This window comes from Manacus candei, unplaced genomic scaffold (assembly GCF_025592945.1).
Source record: "Manacus candei isolate 608988 ecotype Guabito, Panama unplaced genomic scaffold, ASM2559294v1 h1tg000048l, whole genome shotgun sequence".
Taxonomy (NCBI): domain Eukaryota; kingdom Metazoa; phylum Chordata; class Aves; order Passeriformes; family Pipridae; genus Manacus; species Manacus candei.
In genome coordinates this window covers 7,889,204-7,906,680 of record NW_026138096.1, presented here as the reverse complement: position 1 = coordinate 7,906,680, position 17,477 = coordinate 7,889,204, and positions in this window count along the sequence as shown.

The window sequence follows — 17,477 nt, the reverse complement described above, 5'->3', positions numbered from 1 at the left end:
ACCAAGCTTTGGGCCTCCAGTCATAAGAGAGACCTCTAGTCCACACAGAAGTAACTTCCAAAGGCAGTGGTAGACACTTCTCTGAGGTGGTGAGGGTGATAAAAGTCCCATTAAACTTCTGCTGTGGTCACTGGTCAGATATGAACTTCTCCAGAAGGCAAATACAACCACTGCAGATGCAAATTTCCCTCCAGAAGGGTCTGTCTCTTCTCACTGAAGGAAGAGGGATCCCCGGCCAGCAGAATACTAAGGCAAGGAACATTCTCTGGTGCTGAAACAAAGTGGGATGAATCACAGAATCATCAAATGGCTTGGGTTGGAAGTGGGAAACCCAGGCTCTAAACCTCAGGGTTTCCTCAGCCTTTCCCCTTGTGACATTCATTAATACCATCTTGTAAAATGTTTGTTGCACTGTGTGGATGCTCAGTTTCAGTGCATAAAGACTATTCACGCTGTGACCTGCAACTGTGGCCAGATGAGAGCACTAACATGTGTAAAGGACTGAGCCAAGCTCTTGGAAGCTGATGGGAAAGAAAACAAGCTAATATGCTGACACAGCACTTTAATATGGAGTAATCAAGAAAAAGAGCAGTGCTGACACAGCTTGAGCATGCATGAATTATGTCATGCTAACACTGAAGTGCCTTAAAAATGGTGGGAGGAATCCCTTTTCCTCAGAGTTCAGAAGATGGTGCCCTGGACTAGCTGGGAGTGGAATCCTGCCAGGACAGGACATCAGAACCTTTCCAAGTCTGTTGAATAACTAGTTTTCACCAGTTTAACAAAGAAAGCTTTCAGCATGTAGATACAATGATGGCACAGCCCAAGGAGATAAAAGGAGAAAGCTAGTGTGCACAGTCAAAACAGGCTAGTCTGAGTCAGTTTGTTATGGTGGATGTACCTGAGATCAACCAAATGTGATTTGGAGATTCCTTGAGTAATCTTATGCAGCAAACCTGGCTAATGGCTGTGCTCTGGTTTTGTGCAAGTTCACACAGTCGCACTGGGAGGAAAAATAACAATAAAAATAGTTTTGCTTTGTACAAATTAGTCTAGAACAACGACAAAAATACTGAGGTTCCTCTTAAGCAAAGTTACTGATTACAGCTCACATTGACCCGGTATCTCTACACCCCCAAGAGATCTAGGTTCAGTAACTCAGGCTTTTCACCAACAGCTCATGCCCAAAATCATCATGCGACCAAGGGTGCAGTGACAGCAAAGGAGTCTCAACCATAAGTGACTGACAGTTCTCCTGATACTTTCCATCAGCAACCAGAGCAAACACCTACCAAGTTCCCAGAAAGCATCTCGCTCATTTCAGTGGTCTTTGGATCCTGTCCCAAAGGGGAAAGCAATTTCCATCACAGAAATATGCCTGCCACCAGGCTCATTTATTGCTCCTTTGTTTAAATGTACTACAGAGACACAGTAAAATCCCAGAAATCATCCAGTGTCAACAGGTTTCAGCTGGAGTGATTAACCAAATCCCAGGAACTTGGATAGCAAGTGTATTAATGTCTCCTGGCCACTAAATCTTTCCTGCCAAGCAATAAAAGAGCCAAAAAAGCTAAATAGTTAGGAAGTTAGCACAATGACTCCAAATCCCAAAGAGGGTTCCCTAATTGTTTACAGAAGATAGACTGCAATGAAGGGATGATTAGAAATATGTCAGCTGCAGGCCTTTGATAGCAGCAAATCTGTCTTGGCAGGGGGAGGAATAGACTACAGAGAGGAACACTAACAGCAGTCGTACAGGCAGAGGGCAAAGTACTCACTGTGCACTCTCACAGATTTTGCAGTCCAGCAAACATCTACTGTATGGACCTAAATGAAAGACAGCATCAGACATATGCCTGAATTTTTGCATAATGGGGAACAAGCTAAAAAGAATTGGATACACCGTGGAGCCATGGTGTTGCCTTTCAAACCAGCAGAGTCCATCCATCCAGCTGATGAAGCTCCTTGGGAGCAGCACTTGCACATAGCTGCTGCTGGAGCAAATGCTGGGCAGCAGGGATCCAGGGCAGCCCGTGCCATTGCAGCCCCGGGAAATGAAGGCAAACCTGAGTAGCATCCGATTCTGGACCTTGTTGGTGTCCTTTGTATTCAAGGGCATGAGGACAGCCAGGGGACCAGCTCAACATCTGGAGTGCTTGATTGGTGTCACCAGTGACTACACAGTAAAGTGAATTTTTACAACCGTTTTCACACATTTGGGCCAGTGCAATGTATCCAGGGCTGTGATGCCCATCTCTGGCAGGGCTGTAGCCCACTGTTAAGTGTCTATTGCCACCTGTACACAGCTTTGTGCCAGGCCATGCAAACTGAAGCACAGGACAAGCTTACAGAAGCAGGTGGAGGCTGCAGGGCCACTTTACCTATCCAAAAAATCAAGGTCAACCCCCACCACTCACATGAGTTTCTCTGACTGTTGCATCTCACCACTCCAGCTGTGCCAGGCACCATGTGAAGAAGCTAAAGGCATCTATCAGAAGCACAGCCAAGCAAACACACATGCAGATATCCCCATGCCAAGAGGCTGATAATGTCATTTCTCTCTCTTTCATGGCTTCCAGATCCAATTGGCTCTGTTTCTATGAGATATTTTATTTTTCTGATTTTCAGAAAACCCTGCCTGAAGCCCTTTAAACAGCTTCCATACACCCTGGGACTCAGGACTGGTCACAGCAGTAAAGTATGGGCTCTCAAGGGAGAAGGAAATAGGGATGAGTTGTAATAAATGCTAACAGAGTGCTTTAATGAGTCCTCTGGGCATGGGTCCATGAAGCTTGCTGCACCTCAGCCTGACTGACATAGCTTGTGTGCCCCTTGGTGTCCCCTGAGACCAAGCAATCCCAAGCTCTCCAGTTACACTGACCAGCCAGAGACAAGGCACTTTGCCTTACTGTAGCCCCTTGAGACACACAGACCTCATAGCTGGTACTGGGAATTTCTGCCAGTGACTTCAAAGAGGGCAGGATTCAACTCATCGTTTGAAGCCCAGCCCCATTCCCTGTCCTTAGGCAAGTGGAGGAGCCATGAGAACAGCCCAGAAACCTCAGCTGCTTCGAAGAACATCTGCCTACCTTGGGAATTAAGAAGTGCCCTAAAAACACGCCTCCCCTCTGCACCTGCAAAGCACTGGAGACCCGTCCGTGCTGCCTGAGATGAGATGAATGCCCATGCCCTGTTTGCCAACTGCACGGTCCTCAAATGTCTGAGTCCCTGCTATTCCACATCCCATCCCAGCTCTTCTCACTGTGTACTGCCACAAAAGCTGTGCGAGTCAAAAGGTTTTACTTGAATAAAGGCATAATTCTGTTTAGGATGCATGGCTTGATGGTTTGGCTTCCCTGACAGCAGTGGTAGAAAAACAGCACAGAAATGTTTTTGTAACATTATGGCATTCTCCTCTTAATTAATACTTCACTGCACTAATTCAGCCTATTTTGCTGCTTGTAGGTCATCAGTACGAAGTCACTCAGCCCCAAAGGGGCTCGCAATTCCCATGTTTTCCCACCATGTGGTGTTCCTCCCCACATCCTGTCCCACCCGAGCGTGAGGTCAAGCAGCGTCCTCGTTTCCCTAGGAAGTCCACTGGGGCATTTTGCAAATTAAGTGATATGATGCCTAAAGGTCCAAATAAAACAGGATAAGGGGCAGTTCCCCCGACCTAGGCACACAGGAGAAGCTGGCTGAGTGAATGTTCTCCTCATCCCAAGAGGATGAGTTCTGGGAACAGCTCATGTGTTCCCCAGATGGTGCCAAGGCATCATCTTGGAGAGTGTGAGTTTATGCAGACCAAATTCATGCCAGGGCATTTGCTAACACTGACACTGTGTGGATGGTCATAGGCCAGGGTGCAAGACCACATTTTGGCCACTCATGTCTACTGGTGGCCACAGAACAGTGGGACCTGCCCATGTTGCCCTCATGCTGCCAGGTCAGTGTGTGACTTGTTAGACACAGAGTTTAGAAAAGCAAAGGCACCACACTTGCTGTAGGAAAAAAGACCCAAAGAGAAGTTCTAAAGAAGTCTGGAGACACTTCATGACTCCTTGGTGGAGCTAGTCCAGGATGTCACTGCATGAGGCAGAATGTAGCCTTGGAAAATCTCCTTTTTTGTCTCTGGGCCTCTGTTCCCCATCTACCCAATGGGAAAAGCAGCATGTTCCCTTCTCACAGGGGTTGTTAGAGTTGTACATCAAAGCACAAAAGGTGTCCAGGCACTGTGGGGATGGGAACCACATGAGCACCCAACCTGAGATGGAAACACAAAGAAAACACATTTTCAAACAGAAATAATCTAAGTCAGTTTTGTCATCTCCAACTTCAAAGATAGAAGCTCCAATATTTTGTCTGCTTGGGAAGTGGAAAAACATTCTTCTTGTCCAATACAAATCCATGCCAAAAGCAGACAAAATTTTGGCCTATTGAATTAATTAGCTTAGTTTTTAATTAAGGTTCCAAATTTCACCCAGCCTGGCTTAGGGCATGTCTACACAGATGGGTGCAGACACACATGATCTCCTCTGTCTGCCTTTCAAGCCAGCTTGACTCGAGCTGGCTTCAGCATCACACTGTGTGCACATGAGCTATCTGGCTACTTGAGGGGAGCTAAAACAGGCAGGGTGGAATATTTAAGCCCAGCACTACGTGAACGTGGTTTCATGGCTTCTCGATGACGGTGGCTTGTGCCCAATTGGCTTGGAGAGCAAGAGAGCAGTTCACATCTGTTTGCATCCATGCATGCAGGCATTCCCTTATATGCCTGTTTTCAAGTTTACCAAATATCTTTTTATTTGGCCACCCACTACTGACTGGAAGTATTTTCATGACAGGTTTTAGAAATGGCACAGTTTTCCGTTTTGCTGTTTCCCCGTACTGTGTAATGCCAAATTATTGCGGTGTTCACAATAATCAACAAAAATCAGGAATAGAAACATATATAACAGCATTAAACAGCAACAAATTAATTAAATTTGTAATATGTTTTTGTTTCTGATAATCACAGGTGCTATTTACAGCACAGGTTTTATTTCATACGTGGGTGTAAGCAATGATCTATTACTCTGGCAAATTCTTCTAAAAATAGCACATTCATCAGTTCTTACTTCAATAAATACTTCACCAGAGTCAAATCTACGAGACATGGAAGCATCCATGGAATGGAGGCAGTCACAGGAAAACAAACCATCCCCATTTCATCTGTATTAATGTTCAGCCAAGTTCAGGATAAACACACACATAGAAATACAGTTGAAACCATCTCAGTATTTACTATGATCAGTTTTCATCACAGGCCACAAACGTGTTCAGAGTGAGTCCCGTCACTGGAAAGGAATCCTAGGAAATACAAAAAAAGTGTACAGAGGAAAAACCTTTTCACTGGAACACAAATCATTCAAAATCACAGGGACTTAATTTACAATGAATTCAGTAATTTACTCAGGGAAGGAGGAAACTTGCAATAATTCATTTGTAGTGGCTTTCTTTGCATAAACATTGACCAAGATAAAGCTTATCAGAGGCATTCTTATAGCTTTTGTGTGCAGTTGTATTAGTCTGTGGAGTATAAGTTATTTGGCAGTCAACATGCTATTCTGATACAAAACATACAAGCTAACTAAGCATAATTAACCATTTGTTGTCCAGTGCTGGAGTAATGCCAGTGCTCCTTGTGACTCTCAACCAAAGTGTTTGCTCATGACTTAGGTATCACGATAATATTGCCAAGAAAAGGCAAAATGAAAGTTCCTGCCAAAATAACACAGTCATTGGGGAGAGACATTATAAGGAGAGGCTTGCAGGATTTGCCCTGTTGGTAAAAAAACAGGACCACAAAACACGTCTTGTAGCACTACAACTTTCTTCTCAACAGCAGCATTTTCAGTCCTTTATTCGAGGCAGCCCCATAAATTCATCACATGGGCATTCCCAGGGGACAGCAGCTCTCAGAGCCGCTCCGTGAGTGGTGCAGATCCGGTAGATTTGCCAGCCACACTGGAACGTTTTGCTGCTGGTGTCGGGGCCAGAGAGCAACAACTTGGACAGCGATCAGGACAGAAATCAGCATTCACCATTAGCCCTTACAATAACACAAATAGGAATTGCAGTAAAGGATCAAAGCAACATCCAGCCAGTCACTACTGTTGAAAAGAAACAGATGTTTCATTAAACGATAACAGAACAAGCCCACCAAAACTCTTGTGTTTTATACTCCTCTTGTAGCCTATTCCTCTGCTGTGTGCCTGTACTCTTCAGCCTACTGTGACCCTCCAAAATCAGTAAGAAGTCAGAACAACTGAAATGCAGGTAGGTCTGACCCTATAGGAGATCTCCATCCATCCTTAGATACTCCATGGACAAGAAGTAGGAAAGGTTAATGGTTTGAACATCTGCGTGGGGGCAGGAGATGTTTCTACAGCACCAAACCCTGATGCAGCCCCCAGGCTCAGAGAGACAAGGAAAATAAAAACAAGAGATATGTTCTTCTCTCATGTTTGCTATGGTCACCACTTACTGGAGCTTAATCCAAGCTTTTCAGAGCTCACAAGAAGTAAATTAACAAGGCTGGACACTGCAGCTGCCAAAACAAAAGTTTATTCTACATTCATGAGAATTGAAATTACTTGAGAGCTCAGCCAAAATCTCTTCTAAGGGGACAAATTTTCTGACCAGCTGTAGAAGAAAATACCCCAGTCATAGGAGAGGACTGTAACTAAACAGTTATTGAAGTTTGGGTGAAAGGGGTTCGCCTGCAGAGATTATTGATTCCTTGTTTTTAGATGACGTACCTTACAAGACTGAGGGTTTGAAGGGCTGTGGGACAAAGTGGGCAGGAGAACTTGAGACAGTTGAACCAATAAGGTGACCATGGGAACTGCTCTCCACACTGACTAAAGATTAAGGGAAAGCAATGCCTCTAACTGTAGTGGGATATCTAGTGGGTTTGATGAATTTCAACTTCTGGCCTTGGACACAGAATGGTGGAGTTTGATGCAAGGTGAATGAGGAGACGCTTAAACTGACTTCTCCTCTGAGGACCAACACTATGGGTCTTTTCTGGGGACACTAAGTACCAGTGGAATCTGTATTTTCATTAGCTTCACTGTACCTTCAGTCAGGTCCTACACCTGTGTTTCAGCTGAGTACCCAGCACAGGCTGAAGACCACACAACCCCAAGCTCACTACTCACCTTAATTGCACAGACCCCAGCTCATGATCAGGTTCAAGACAAACTTTGGGGAGCAAAGATTCCAGCATGCAACCACTCACAGCACAAGCAGATTGGCCACAGTGTGCTTTTCAACCTCCCACCTTTTATTCCTCTCTGTTGAGGTTAATCAGTCTCAAGGACCTCAATAGAATCTGCCACTTAGATGACTAGAAAATGTAAGTTAATCTGCTGTTGTAGAGCAGGAGCACACACATTTGCAGACATGCAGGTCATATAGCTGCTCTGTGGAGCTGCATATCCAGGTGAAGAAACAATCTGGAATTTGCTCATCATTTGGTCCCTGACCCAAAGGATGTTCTGGCCTACCCTGCCTGCTCAAGGGACACAAATGCACTGGGTTGTTGGATGCTTCCTGCTACATCATCTGTGCTACTGTGGCCCAAGCAAGGGGGGCTGATACCGACACCCTCTCAACTCCTTTGCCACATAAAGGGACATGAAAAGGGAAAAGCAGATAATGCTCTCTCCAGAGCACTCCCACAAGCTTTTGCAGCAACGTGCTAGAACTGTTAGTTTGTATTGGTTCTTCAAAAGACCTTTGCAAGAAGCTCATTCTTTGCACATCAATAAAGAGGAGGATTATTTTGGTGCCTCATTTCTCTTTGAGCTTGTTGTTTGTCCCCTGTGAGCACCTAAATATGGTGGGAGCTGTACCAGCTTCCCACCTCATAGGTAGGTGAGTAGATATTTGTTGTCATTTATCACCCAACCCACAATTGCCTTTCCTCACTGCCTCTCAGGAAACCACATCTGAGCCTTGTCTCCTAAAGGATCTTACAGCAATTTCTCTGACACACATAAGTTATTTCACTGTAGAAACAACTCCATCCCTTCTGGAACTGAATATAGCTCCACATTCACTGTCAAGATCTACCCAAATCTTCTACCAGGATTAGTCCCACTAGCAAATACCTGTCTGCAATTTTCTGCCTGCTGTCAAGCTAGAAAGTTTTTCCCTGCTTTTGTCAGGAATGTCTTGTCCTTCCATCTATGGACTCCATCCATGGCGAATAACCCTGTCCTATCCCATCCAGGCAGTTCTCTCCAGATCAGGAAAGATATGCAATACTCACAACTGGAACACTTGAGGTTTTTTCATGCTCCACAGTTGCCAAAATAAACTCTCCATGAGATAGAGGCAAAAAAATTACTAACAGAATGAGTTATGCTCTGATTGCTGCATTCCTCTCAGCGTTCCCTGGGGCTTTCTTGCTGCACAGCCTTTCGAGGAAGGGCCCTGCATGCTGGGTTTGTTGTGTACCCTTTTCAGGATTTAACTCTAGCAACACCTTAAGGCATATCATGAATGAATGAGCGGATTAATGAGTACAAAATACGAGCAAACAAAGTGTGCTCAGTACAGCTCCTGATTTGCTTTATCCCACACTTGCTGGGCCAGGCTGAGAGGCGGGGATATGTATTTATGACCCAGCAGGTTCATGCTGCAAGAAAGCATCTACCTTCCTGTTGGGTTTGAATTACTCACTATTTCCTTTTCCTTGCTTCTCTTTGCCTGCACTAAAAGTAAAACCAAAAGCTCTTCCATGATCATGATGTTCTCTTTTCTTCATCTTCCTACCAGGGTGGTTCCCCTCAGCCCCCTCTCTGAGGCCAGCATGCCAGGCTCTGGGCTGTATGAGGCCATGCCACTCATCCTACTCGTAACACAATATTCTCCCTCTTTAGTCTCCACCTCATTCCTTTCCCTCACCTCTATTTGTTTTCCCAACTGATGAAACACACAGAGCAAAGCTTTTCCTCGCCTACAAGCCTTTCCTGGTTAAAGCAGTCATTGAAAACATTTTTCATGACCTGCACTAACCAGACCTTCTCATGTCATCATATTCAGCCTTTTCATTCCTGTGGCTTTAGTCACTTTTTCAATAGTTGTTTCACCCCTTTACAGGTATGGAGACCTGAATGACTGGTTCATTCATTCCCTAAACATCTTTATGGTCTTTTTATACTGCAGTGCAGTTTGGACTGCACTTTGTTTCTCCTAGGGTGTCATGCTGAAGGACCCACACACCCCCACTGCTGTTGGCATCTCACTCTCAGCTCCCCTGGGAACTTCCAGCTATCCAGAATCTTTTTGGACAATCAATTTTGTTTCGGTGGCTTGAAAGACCAACACATGGAAAGATGCCCCAGGTGTTTCTCTCTTCCACAGACCCAGTGTTTTGTGCTGGACAAATCTCACGACTCCAGATTCGTTATATTGTATGGACATCTACTAAACACATGATTGAAAGCCTAAGGATTGAAGCCATATAACCATCACTCCCCTGTCCCTTCAGCAGGTTCAATACAGGTTTAAGGTTTGTAAGGGCAGTACCCTAACATTAAGCAAATACTAAAAACTGCTTTATGCTGCACAAGAATAGACTGTTACCACATGGATGTGACAGTCACTCCCTTGTCTTGACAGGGTGACCACCATCTTTCTACAAACAACTGCAAAAAGCCCAGCAGAAAAGCACCTGATTCACTTCTGCTGTTCCCATGTCTCCATGCTGTGCCCAGGTTGCAGGCACAAGGTGCCAGTTGGGGTGAGTGGCCAAAGCAGAGCTTGGAATCTGGGACTTTCAAACACAGATCCCTTGGCAATACTCATGTCAACCACTTCTCAGTACTGCTGCCTGCAAGAAGGTTACTTGTGATGTCTTTTACCATGACAACTTGCACCTCTCCATCAGATGACCACATCCCCTCCCTTCCATTCTTGCTTACAGATATTTTTTTCACTCCAAATAACTTCCATGGCTGGCAAGGGAAAGGCAGCCTGACTGTGAACAGCAAATCTTCCACAGCACTCTGAGGGCTGGGTACAGCCCTGTTAGCACTGCCAGGAGCCCACTCCTACAGATGGTGCCTGCTCCCTCCCCAAAGTCTGCCAGTCTATTAATTCTACAGAAAGCATTGATCCCACAGCTGGGAGTGGGTGCTGTGTCCAACCCAGGCAAGTCTCCTGCTGCCCTGCACAGCCCAGCTGCCCTGAACTGGACACTTGCTGAAGTAGAGAAGAGGATTACTTGCTCATTTGACCTCCTCTGTGAATGAAATTGCAGCTCATCATGACATCTCCAGGGCTGGTTTGGAGGGACAAATCCTCCTGTCCCATGAATTTGCCTTGAGCAGAGGGTTGCCTGCCTTAATGGGGAAAATGCCTTTCTGCTTTTAACTCTTCATGAAAACAGTTCACGTCCTCTAAAGTATTAGGATACCTGTAACCTTCCAAAATGACATATTAGCTTTCTATTAAACACATTTATGTGTTATTTTTAGGAATGGATGACACAATCTGTATAAAACCTTAAACTGCATAAATATTAATGTTCAGCATAGAAATGAGAGAAGCTTCTGAGCACATCACAAGCCAAAAAACCGCTCTCAAATTAAATGGAAAGTCACTGGATTGTGCAAGCACTTGGGAATATCCTTGATATCTACTCACCACAGGGTAGATATGAATTGGAACCAAGATCAGCTTTATCTAATCTATAAAGATCATTCAAACAAACTCCTGCAGTAGTTCTGGGCTTTGAACATGAGATAATTAGAACCAAAGCAAGCATTTTATTCCTCAAAGCCCATTTCCTTCTGCCAACAGATCTTCTAAGCCCAGAAGCAGGGTTGCACCTGCAGTGTCAGTAGCTTTGCTAATATATTACAGTGGGGGTTAAGAATCCATTTCTTGACCAAACAGCAAAAATTTTCAGCTGATAAAAAGTTCGTGCTTATGAAAAAAAGTACCTTCAGCAACAGCAAAAGAAGCTGTGAAGATCAAAACAGCCATGTAGAGCATGATCTGTGCTGAAGCAGCTTTTTGAGTTGTTTGAGGATTTTAAGATTCACAAGGCTGAGCTAAATGAGGTACGTGTCAGCATGGAGACACAAATCACAGTTGCTCCAGTGGGCACAGGGAGGTACACGATGTGTTGAAATGCATGAAACTGTCACTCACAGAAGAAAGAATACAGTTTACAGACCTGCATTTTTAGCCATTAAACAGAGCAGTCAGGCTATTACCCTGCCTCTATCTGGTGTGATATTAGGCTGTGATATTTGCTAGTGGACCTGATTTCAAGAGGGAAAACACATCCCAAGTGAAGGCAGCTATTTACAGTCTTGGATCCCAGTAGGTCCTGCTTAGCAAGGCATCTTTCTACAAACCAGGCACCAGCAAGAATGTTCCCACCAAATATGTTGAACCAGCATGCAGTGTCTGTATAAAAGGAAAACTGGAAACTTAACCAAGGCAAACAAAATGAATGGCAGATAGCAAATAAAAACAAATACAAAGGTCTAATTTTATGTATCGCTGGAAAATTCCACGGGCTCAAATGTCGAGGTCTCTATATAAATGCAGTATAAGCAATAGGGGGCTGATTTTCAAAACTTCTTTCACTGTTTTTACCATTGCCATTTGAGCATCATAGTTTAAAACTATGGTCCTAAGAGTGCAATAAACTCATTAAATTAATTCTGACTGGATATGATATACTGGAAAATATACCTGGTGCAGACATAAATGTGCTGTATGATAGCAGAATAATGACATTATCTTTATATTAATGCACACACACTCCTCAGTGCCTCACTGAGCCTCAGTGCAGGAGATGAGTTAATGCCAGTTCTGCTGCACACAGGGGCACAGGCAAGGAGAGATACACTCTAATGCTTGGTTGGGATGGGGACATGGGAACATGGGGATGCTCCTCCAGGAGCATCCCTACGAAAGCCTCTGATGCTGGGGTTATGAGTACTTTGAAAATCTCACTGAATTATTCAGTTATTCAAATAATTTTTATGTTTCTTTGCATGCACAGACACCAGCAGCATGTCCTCGTCCAGGCTGCAGCTCTGTGCAACACTGCAGGGCAGCTGAAGGACACTTAGCAGCTGCCTGGTGATATCTCCAGCTTCCAGGATATGGAGCTTTTGGGTTTTGATTTTTTTTTAAATTTTATTTTATTTTATTTTATTTTATTTGAGATTCAGATAGAAACGTGCTACGCTCTGCACACTGAGAAAGCTCTGGACCACAGAGGAAAACCTCTCACATGAGCCATGCTGTGTGCATGGCCTGTATACACACTATTCAGGGCTTTTGGTGAGCACTTTTACCAGCAAAAGGGTTTTTAACTACAGTATATGAGAACTGGAGGCTTTATCAGTATTCCTACCCTGCACCTCTCCAGCCAGCTCTCCAGATACATGTCAGTGAATCTGTAACCTGGAAAGACACATAGTGGGATTCCAGTGTCTATTATACAACTCTTTGCACCATGTGAACCAAATTCACCAACCACAGAATAGCTCACAGAAATAGTCTGGGTTGAAAGGGACCTTTAAGGGTCACCTCCAACCCCAGTGATCAAGTTTAGTTCCATGTCTCTTCTTCCTTGCTGACATGTTGCTGGTAATTATAAAGCAAACTTTTGGGTTGCCCTGACAAAAATGAGCATTACCAGTGCCACAGGGCTGCCAGACCTCTCTGGGGCACCACAGACCAGCAGCTCCTCTCTGCATCCAAAGCAGGAGCAGAGACACAAGGAAATGGGGCGAGAATTTCCTGGGATTAGTCTTTGTAATATTAATAATAGGAATGAAAAATCCTGAGCAATTGAAGCAATTCTGAAACCAGAGTTTTGTCTTTTGTCTGATGAAACTTATTAGCTTTGCAGAGCTTAAAAAAAAAAATAAATAAATGAAAACCTTCAAAAAATCATGAGACCAAAAAGGACAGCAATAAGGGGTATGAAATCAAGTGTGTTTGGCCCTGCTATTGCAAGGACTGCCCCTCACATGGGTTACCTCATGCAGCAGAGAATGACCCCCACTGGGCCGTTCTGGGAGATGAGATAATGCTCCTCTTTATCTTGCAGATGTGGAAGGTGTCCCGTGCAGAGGCTCAGACGTGGATATTGTCACAGCTCCGAGCTACTCACCCTATATAGTGTGTCAGGAATGCAGGCTCAGCTTTTCACCTCCTCCAAAGAGCCTCTTCCCTCCACCTCAGATGTTTCCAAGAGATTTATAGCAACAACATTACTATGCTTTTCATTAGGCATCAACACCAAGCCTTCCTTGGCTGAAGCCTTCACAGGCTCAGCACAAACCAAGTTTTTAAGCACTTTTGCTCTGTACAGGAGCTTTTTGCAGATGCCTTTATGTAAAGAGCTGTGCTCAAGAAGTCATTTCTAGCTCAGCTCTCTGACAGTAACTGTACTGCACCACAAACTTAAAACATTGTAAAAGATTTATGGCACTCTTAAAAATGATAGGACAAGAGGAAACAGCCTCAAGGTGCTCCAGGGAAGGTTTAGATTGAATATTAGGAAAAATTTCTTCACTGAAAGGGTGGTCAAGCTTTGGAATAGGCTGCCCAGGGAACTGGTGGAATCACTATCCCTGGAAATATTTAAAAAACATGTAGATGTGATACTTAGGGACATGGTTTAGTGCTGGACCTTTCAGTGTTAGGTTAACAGTTGGACTCAATGTTTTAGAGGTCTTTTTCAACCCTAATTATTCTGTGAGTCTGATTCTCATGTAATAAATAGACATTACTTTGCAAGGACCATTTCCAGCCCACATTTCAGTGTGTAAAACCATCTGTGTCTGCTCTATCAACATTCACTGAAGGAATTATAAGAAGTAATAATGAGAGAAAAGTTTCCTATCTTTCCTTAGATACAGAGATTATTCAGTAATATTTGTCTTAAGTAAGTTTACACACATTTGTGTGCTTTTTTTCCCAGCTGGAAAACCAACCCAGAAGTTTCCATCCCAAAAGCTGAAAATTGTATCAAATTGCTAACCTAAACTAGTTAGAATGCCACTTTATACCACTTTGTTATGCTAATTTACAGCTACTATTCCCCTAGGCCTAGTAGAATGCTAAACTCTAGTCTCTTATCAGTCTTTCCCTAGAACAAGAGGTGCCTGTGATCCCTCATATTAAGATATTATGCAAAAGTGATACTGTGAATTTTTTTTCAATTTTGCAACCCTGTGTCTTCAACTCTTTCTGTACTGTGCTTCAGAAGAGCAAGAGCAATCAGACTGACCTTACACGAAAGTTGTCTTTTCCTGAATTCTTGAGCTTTGAATAAATGTGTAGGGACACCAAGCATTCTATGAGGAGCTGCATACAGAGAGGAAAACTGCACCAGTCAGAAGCACACATCATGTTACAGATCAACTGTATATTTTGTATTAACATTTTAATAGCTCAGTCTTGTGACAAAAATTGCAATGAAGGGAAAAGAGAGCAGACTAAATCTACCCAAGGCATCATGTTCATGGAGAAAAGCAAACCCTGGTTTATCAATCACAACCCTACTGGCTTATCCATGTCACCCTTCCCTGAGGGACTTTTCCCATGCACGTCTGCTGGGCTCCTCTTTCCTTGCCTCTCTCTCAGGTGAGCATGTGCCCAGAGGGCTCCTGTCCCACTCACCATTTTGCTTCACTGGTACTAGCAGGAGCACTTTACACCTCTGAGACAAAGATAATTTGCTCCAGGTGGAGGGTGTTCCAACCATGCACAGCTCCCAGCCCCACTCTTAGCCCTCCACCCATCAACTGGTGTAAGGTAGAGGCAAAAAATGCTCCAAGTTCACCTTCTTGAAGGAATTTCTACCCCAGAAACACCCACTAGGTGTTTCTGATCTCCCTCTTTCCTCACCATGCACTTTAATGTACACACAATTGTATTTATGAAAAATTAATGAAAGTGTCTGTATCAAGCAAGGAATGAGAGAGGGGACTGGGAGAGAAGGAGAGATGTGGAGCAAGACCCCAGTAGCCTCACCATCCAAGGGGGTAGAGGATGAGTGGTGACCTGAACATCTGTCCTTCAGCAGCACGGTTTCCTCCTGAATCAGTGATTCATTGATGGTGTGTGGGAATATCACAGGACACATTTTGGAAGGGTTAGTGAACAAGTGTGAGCAGCTGCTTTGAAAGATTATCCTTTCCTGTTCAGAATTTTATACGTATTAGGATTTAACTCATCTCATCACTGAACCTACTCTCTTTCAGTTTAAAGCCATTTCCCCTTGTCCTATTACTATAGGCCCTTGTCAAAAGTCTCTATCCAGCCCTCTTACAGCCACACTTTGGAATTGGAAGCTGCTGTAAAATCTCCCCAGAACCTTCCCTTCTGCAGGCTTAACAATCCCAGCTCTCTTTGTCTCCATGCAGAGGTGCTCCAGCCCTCAGAGCACCTTCATGACCTCCTCTGGACTCGTTCCAAGAGCTCCATGTCCTTCCTATGTTGAGGGACCCCAGAGCTGGACACAGTACTCCAGGTGGGATCTCACCAGAGCAGAATAGAGAGGCAGAATCAAATTGGACTCTTTGTTGTATTCGTGGGCTGGCAAACAGCATTTTATAGGAACTGTGGAAGGTGTGAACCTGGCAGAGGATAAACCCAGTCAGAGTGTTCCACATTTAGTCCAATGGCTCCAGGTGTTGGGGGGCACAAAAGGCAGTGCTTCACCCCAAATACCTCTGGGGCTCCAGAAGGGCACAGCTGCATGTGTAGTGGGGCACTGGGACCACCCCACCCAGCAGCCCAGGATGTAACATGAGACAAACATCATGTAATTGAAGTAACCTTGGGAATTTATCCCAATTTACTCACATGAAGTGACTGGGCTGCCCTTGCGCTTGCTGCAATTCCCCGTAACGGTGAAGGATTTGCTGCACACCCCGGGATTTGAGCTTCCTAATGGAAGAGTGACCCCAAGGCCAAACTGAGCTCAGCAATGTTGGTCTTAAATCTGTACACAACCCATCCAAGTGGCACGAGGAAGGGGAGTGGATCCAAGTGGTTGCCTGAACCCACAAGAAAGATCTGCGTTGCTGAGGACTGGTGAAGACAGGATTGGAGTACTCTCCCTCATCTTTTTGGGGGTTTTTTCTGGTTTTTTTAGATTTGATGTCACCAGAGAAGATCACATGAGTAATCTCAAAGTTTAACCAAAGCAGCCCTGTCTCACTCACACACAGCTCTCTACCACTCCATTTAATTTTTACAGTTGTTTCTTCCCTAAAATGTCCAATAATGCAAACATTTATAGAAAGAGAAGGCTTTCCTTAGGAGACCAATGCTGTGAAATTTCCTAGATTGCATTCTTTTCTTTCTCTCTCCTATTTCAGAGAAAGCTTCTTTCTTATCCCTGCTATTGCCAACCTCCTACTTACAAGTGAAGGAATCCAAAATAAACTCATTAGTTTCAGTGAAGATACTTTGGAATTATTTCCTTATAACTCCAAGTATAACTTTTCTCTGATTTCCTTAACCACTGTATGGATTCCTGTTATGCACTCAGATTTCAGCCTGTGTCCAGCACTCTTAGTAACCCAATTAATGTCACAAAAACTCAGTTATATTAGAACTTAAAGCAGAAACAGAGGCATTGCACTGTCTTGTCTCAGTCAATAGTCAGTATTCACCTGGAAGAAGGTGTATGGTTTTTCTTTCTTTCTTTTTTTTTTTAATTTAAAAAGAGGCATTTATGAATTCATTAAAAAAAAACAAACCAAACAAAAAAAAATACAACAAGAAACAAGATTTTCTATAACTACCTTAGATTTAAACTTTATTTCCTGACTCATGGCAGTGTGACATGGGGAGGTGCAGACAACTGGATCAGTCTGATGTCAAGATAGTGGAAGAAATACCATCTTTTGGAGGTGTAAATTCTGCATTTCTGTATCCTCATTTCAAAAGCATATCTAGCAAATGGAAATAATTTCCATAATATTCATATCCTCAGCCAAGAGGATTTTAATTAAAGGATTTAATTTGTTGATTTTACCTTTATCATGGAAAAGATATTTAAAAAAACCCCAAGGGTAACAATTCACATGACCATTCAATCCAATATATTAAATTGATACCATCCTAAAATTTCCTGTAAGAAAAGTCAGACATTCATTCCTGTGTTGGCACAAGGCTCTGAAACCCTCATCTAGTTCTCTTGTGTAAAATATTAGGTACTGAAATTTGTCTCACTTTTTATTTATGAGCACAATGCACTGCAAAGCACACAACAGCTGCATTTCAGCCACATGTGATCCCTATGGAAATTGGGATTGCTCAGAAGGACGTGTACCAACACACAAAGAGGATTTTTTTTCTTCCTAACTACCCGCCCGCATGCGGGAAGGCAGGGTGTGTATATCAGTATATCTCTGAAGTTTGGAGGAGAGGTAATA